Below are 5828 nucleotides of genomic sequence, written 5' to 3' on the forward strand. Positions count from 1 at the left end.
GTATGCTAAACCGTTAAAGTGTGATTTCTAGCTTTCTGAGATACAATTTCTGGGCCATGTCATTTCATCTGAAGGAGTGGCAATGGACCCGAGTAAGATTGAAGCAGTGTTAGATTAGGAGCGTCCTAAAAATATTACAGAAATCAGGAGTTTTCTTGGTTCCAAGAATGTGAAGTGAGTTTTCAGGAGTTAAAAAGGAAGTTGACTACAGCTCCGGTATTGATATTGCTGGATCGTACCAGTAAATTTGTGGTGTATTGTGATGCTTCTAAGTTTGGGTTAGGCTGTGTTTTAATGCAGTTTCGTCAGGTGGTTGCTTATGCTTCTCGGCAGTTAAAGCCGCATGAGGAGAACTATCCGACACACGATCTTGAGTTGGCAGCCGTAGTGTTCGTATTGAGAATCTGGCGACACTTTCTATACGGGGGCCGATTTCATTGTCTACAATGACCACAAAAGTTTGAAGTATCTGTTTGATCAGAAAGAGCTGAATATGAGACAACGTCGAGGGGTGGAATTCCTGAAGGATTATTATTTTGAATTGCAATATCACCCCGGTAAGGCTAATGTAGTAGCAGATTCTTTAAGCAGAAAGGCGCTTGGTATGGCCAATTTGATGATTTCTGAGTATAATTTGATTGAGAAATTCAGGGATCTCTACATTCCTGTGAATACCGAGGATAGTCCGCATTTATTGACTACTATGGTAGTCCAGAACTCATTAGTTGAGCGGATCAAAGAAGCTCAATTGCTTGATGAAGAGATTCAGTCCATGAAAGAACAGGACTTTGTGTCCACTGATAGGTTCGGTCTTAAATTTTACAAAGATCGGATCATTGTTCCGAAGGGTCAAATGGTGCATGAGGTGTTAACTGAGGTCCGTATGGGTAAGTACATTATCCATCCTATTGCTACCAAGATGTATCAGGCCATGAAATCAAATTTCTGGTGGTCTGGTATGAAGAAAGATATTGTTCAGTTTATGAATAAGTGTTTGATATGTTGTATATGTGCATTCATTCACATTCATATAAATATTATATGATTTTTGATGTAATGATGATATATGTTATGAGAATCCTGGTCAGTGACCTTGGTATGTTGACTGCCTATGGCTTTGACCCTGGGAGTTATTTTCATACTCCAGTTTGAGTACAGTTTGTGTTGATTGCCTATGGCTTGACCCTGGGAGTCACACTAGACATGTGAGACATGTCAGTTAGCTATTCTTGGGGAGAGCCCTTGAATAGTTAACCAGAGTATTAGTTATGATGTGATGTTTTGCATTTAGCATGTATCAAGGATATTCCTTGTGTAATTCATAGAGTGCAGTTTCCCTGGTCATTAAAATTTGTAAATTGTATTATCAGTGTAAGGGTTGATGTACAATGAAATTGTAAATTATATTATTAGTAGAATTTGTAAATTGTATTATCAGTGTAAGGACTGGTGTACAATGAAATTGTAAATTGTATTATCAGTGCAAGGACTGATGTACAATAAATTGTAAATTATATTATCAGTAGAAAGACTGATACATTGATGTTTCAGTGGAATTATATTTTCAGTAAGAAGATGGATGTAATAAGTAAGTCCATTATATGCTAAACAAGTCATGTTTAGACCAAAAATGATAAGTTTAGAAATTTTACGATTTTGCGTGCAAACAGTGCACAGTTTGTAATTCACAGGGCACTTCGTTAAAAACAGTGCAGAAACCCAACTGTGAATTGTTATTACTGTTCCTTAGGGAATAAAAGTGAACTTAAATGAGCTCAGAGAAATAAAATGACGAATATAAGTTTGAGAATGAGAAGTCCTCTGGATTGCTGCAGCCCATGAATATTCCGGAATCGAAATGGGTCAGTATTTTTATGGATTTTGTAGTAGCATTGCCGAGAACTCATGTTGGTTTTGATTTTATATGAGTTGTGATAGACAGATTGATTAAGTCTGCGCATTTCATTCCAGTCAAGATGAGTTTCTCTACTGAGCAGTTGGCTCGATTATATGTAAAAGAGATTGTTTATTAGTTTGTCTCCGACTACAGGTTTAGGGAATTTTATGAAGGGAATCATGTGTTTATTAGTTTGTCTCCGACTACAGGTTTAGGGGTGCTCTAGGTGTGAGGAAGTTAAGTCCTAGGTTCATAAGGCCCCACCAGATAATAAAGAGGGTCGGACCTATGGCGTATCAGCTTGCCTTACCTCCACATTTGTCTAATTTCCATGATGTTTTTTTTCGCATCAGTCAACTTTGTAGATATGTATCTGATGTGTCCCACATTGTCCAGCAGGACGATAATGAGGTAAAGTAAGATTTGAAGTTTGTTGTGGGACCACTGAAAGTTCTGGTTCGCGATGAGAAAGTATTGAGGAACATGGTTATTCTTCTGGTTAAGATACAATGAGAAAGTTTGACTTCTGAGGACGCTACTAGAGAGCGAGAGAATGATATTCTCCAGCGTTATCCTGAGTTTGACGTCATGTATGTGTTATGTCTTATGTTTGATTTTGTGGGCAAAATCCTTAAAAGGTGGGGTGAATATAATAGCCCTCACTAGTAGTTATGGATTTAATATTGAAGGATAAGTATAAAGAAAAAGAAATAAGTCACCTTTGGTGAAAAAAAGAGTTAAAATGACAGTAAAGTAGTAAAAATGCGGGTAAATAAAGTTATCCAAAAAGTGAAAGTAAATATAAAAAAGTGACTAGAAAAATATTCTAGTCCATAGGGTAAAGTTTGGTAATGAATGGAGGTGTGTAGATAGATAAGCTTATACCCACTGATAAAGTAAACTCATTAATTGACTCAATTAAGTCACTATTCTCCTTCTTCTACGTTTCATCCGACGACAGTAAGGGAAAGAAAGAACGGAGATTTTGGTTTTAAATCTTCCAAAATTCATAACTTGAGCTAGAGACCTCCAAATCACTCCGTTCCAAAGCCAAACCTGTGAGAAATTTCGAGAGGAACCTATTGGTACCAATATTTCTGGGTGGGGTTCACTGTAGAGAGAGATCTTCTCCCCCAAAGATTTCGAATTTCATGGAAAAGATAGATTTTGATGGAGCTTGAGGCCATGGGAGCTTAGGAACTCATCTCTCCTTTGTTCTAGAGTGCATTGTGGTAAGAAATTCCCTTCCTTTTCATGTTTTTATGAAGATTGAATTTAGGTTTTCATTTTGAAAATTTGTTTTGATTGAGCATGTTAGAGCTTGATTCAAGTTTAGCTCATGTTGAGAAAAATGTTTAGATGAGAATTTTAACGGTGAAAATGTATTTGAAAAAAATTAAAGATAACGTATTTTTGAATAGTGTCGTATACGTGAATAATGACGTATACATGAATAGTACTGTAGAGAGGAACAGTACTGTATATATATGAATTAATGAATCTTGGATTAAAGGTGTGTGATAAGCTTGAATTTGATGGACTAAAGCATTGGAATCATGAAGTTGGCATGATTTCTTGTATGTGCCTCTTAGCCATTTTCAAAGGAAGTATGTGCTATGAGCTACTGTTTTACAAAGCGAGCATAATTTTATGCGTGGAATAATATTTTAAGGTGTATAGACCTTCGCTTTGGTGAAATAAAAAAGAAAATAAGGTAGCTCCTTTGTATGGCCTTAAAATGAGTTTTGGCCATTTTCAAAGGAAGTATATTTGCGGAGATATTGTTTCGCAAAGTAAGAACACTTATATGTGTAAAATAATTTATATAGGTGGCTAAGCTTGGGTTTAGGCACTAGACAAAGAGAAATCTTATAGCTCCTTTGTAATGGGCATTCTGCCTTAAATTGGGAAAAATAGGCTTTTAGGTGGTAAGAGGAGTAATGAGTGTTCTAAAGGCCTTTTGGGACTATCCTAAGACTAAGTGAACATGTGGAATTTTGTAGGGATTTGTTGAACAAAGAACCACCCACTCATGACTTAATATGATTAAGTAAAAAGAAAATAAACAATAAAGTATGTGTCTTGTATATTTACATGGCATTATATCATTTTATTGAGTTTTGTGTTGAATTCCTTCTCTAGGTGTGCCTAGAGACTGTGAACGTTTGGATTCTCGTGGAGCAAGATAAATAGCTTGTTCTTCAAGTAAGCAAATTGTAAAGCTCCAAGAGGTAAGCTCTATGTTTATGGGGTTTGCTCCTACTTTGTGTTCCGCCATAGTGTACGGACTGTGGTCAGGTTGTATGATATGTATGAGATATATGATATAGATGCATTCATATAGAGCTATATGATAATATGATATGTTTTGTTTTGATGTATTTACTTTGATATGTGTTAATATGATATGTTTTGTTATGATATGACTTCTGTAATATGATTTCTGTAACAATATCTGGCCATTGATTCTATAGTACCCGGATGTTCGCTTTGGGGTCCTCCCTCGGGACTGATGGTGTAAGCCTCTGATATGTTCTGGTTCCGCTTTGGGGTCCTCCCTCGGGAACACGTGTGTTGATTTCCGCTTGGGGTCCTCCCTTGGGAATGACTGCGTACGCCTCTGATAGGTTCTGGTTCCGCTTTGGGGTCCTCCCTCGGGAACACGTGCGTTGATTTCCGCTTGGGGTCCTCCCTTGGGAATGACTGCGTACGCCTCTGATATGTTCTGGTTCCGCTTTGGGGTCCTCCCTCGGGAACACGTGCGTTGATTTCCGCTTGGGGTCCTCCCTTCGGAATGACTGCGTACGCCTCTGATATGTTCTGGTTCCGCTTGGGGTCCTCCCTTGGGAACACGTGCGTTGATTTCCGCTTGGGGTCCTCCCTTGGGAATAACTGCGTACGTTTCTGATAAGATATGTGTATATGTTTTGTTTAGTTATGATATTTGATTACATGACATGTTTTATGGGATATGTATGATGATTTTGTAAATGATATTTGTTACGTACGTTGATTTCCGCTTGGGGTCATCCCTTGGGAACGATTGCGTACGTCTCTGATATAACACGTTTGTTCTGATATGAGTATTGTGATGATTTTTGTAAAAGATATTTGTTACGTGCATTGATTTTCGCTTGGGGTCATCCATTGGGAATGATTGCGTTTGTCTTTGATAAGATATGTATATATGCTTTGTTCAGTTATGATAATTGCTTATATGATGTTTTGTATATTATGTATCTGACTGTCATGCAGGAAGTGAGCCCAGGGTATGGAGGGTTTTCCATAAACCTGGAGTTTACTAGAGATTCGTCTCTAACCCCGTTTGGGGATATGATTTCAGGAACACAGTTAATTGAAGAGCCTCATGGGACCAGGACACTAACCGTGGCTAGAGGTACTAGTATGAGAATGTGGAGTTCTGGGTGGTCGGATGCTACTATTTGTTTTAGACGTATTTTTGGAAAAGATGTATTGTTGCATAGTGTTCATATTCGATACATGTACATTTATGTATTCAGGCATGATGATATGACTATGTAGTATTCAGTTATGTTATGTATTGGATTGCATGCTATTAGATTTGTGGCACGGAGCCAAGTTCAGCATGCGCCCATAGATGGGTATCTGAGTATATTTGCATGACTGGTACTTCTGGAAATATATATTGTTTAAACTGTCTATCAGGAACTCTTGAGAGTGGGATTGGAAAATCCCCAGTTGTCCGATTTACAGAGGTTACTTTGTTCGATTTTCGTCTCCGTAAAATAAGAATTAAATTAGAAGAAGTATGCAATGTGATATGTCATGTGAAAAAGGATTAAAGAAAAAGAAAATTTAGTTCGTATTTTCGTAAGTTAAGTCTTCCGCTGTTTCTGTTAAGTATCATATGCATGTTAATTGAACCGGCTCGAGGTTGGGGATGTTACAA

At 37.6% G+C, this 5828-nt stretch overlaps 1 long non-coding RNA gene across 1 annotated transcript; it reads left to right on the forward strand.

The window, feature by feature from the left end:
• The first annotated feature begins 2678 nt into the window (after nucleotides 1-2678).
• LOC133312087 (uncharacterized) lies at nucleotides 2679-5549 on the forward strand. The gene is made up of 3 exons (XR_009751636.1): nucleotides 2679-3129; nucleotides 4040-4128; nucleotides 5241-5549. It is a non-coding gene; the product is annotated as an uncharacterized LOC133312087 (long non-coding RNA).
• Nucleotides 5550-5828: the final 279 nt, after the last annotated feature.

This window comes from Gastrolobium bilobum, unplaced genomic scaffold, assembly GCF_033153095.1.
Source record: "Gastrolobium bilobum isolate Gb01-03AN ecotype WA unplaced genomic scaffold, APGP_CSIRO_Gbil_v1 utg33886, whole genome shotgun sequence".
NCBI classification, from domain to species: domain Eukaryota; kingdom Viridiplantae; phylum Streptophyta; class Magnoliopsida; order Fabales; family Fabaceae; genus Gastrolobium; species Gastrolobium bilobum.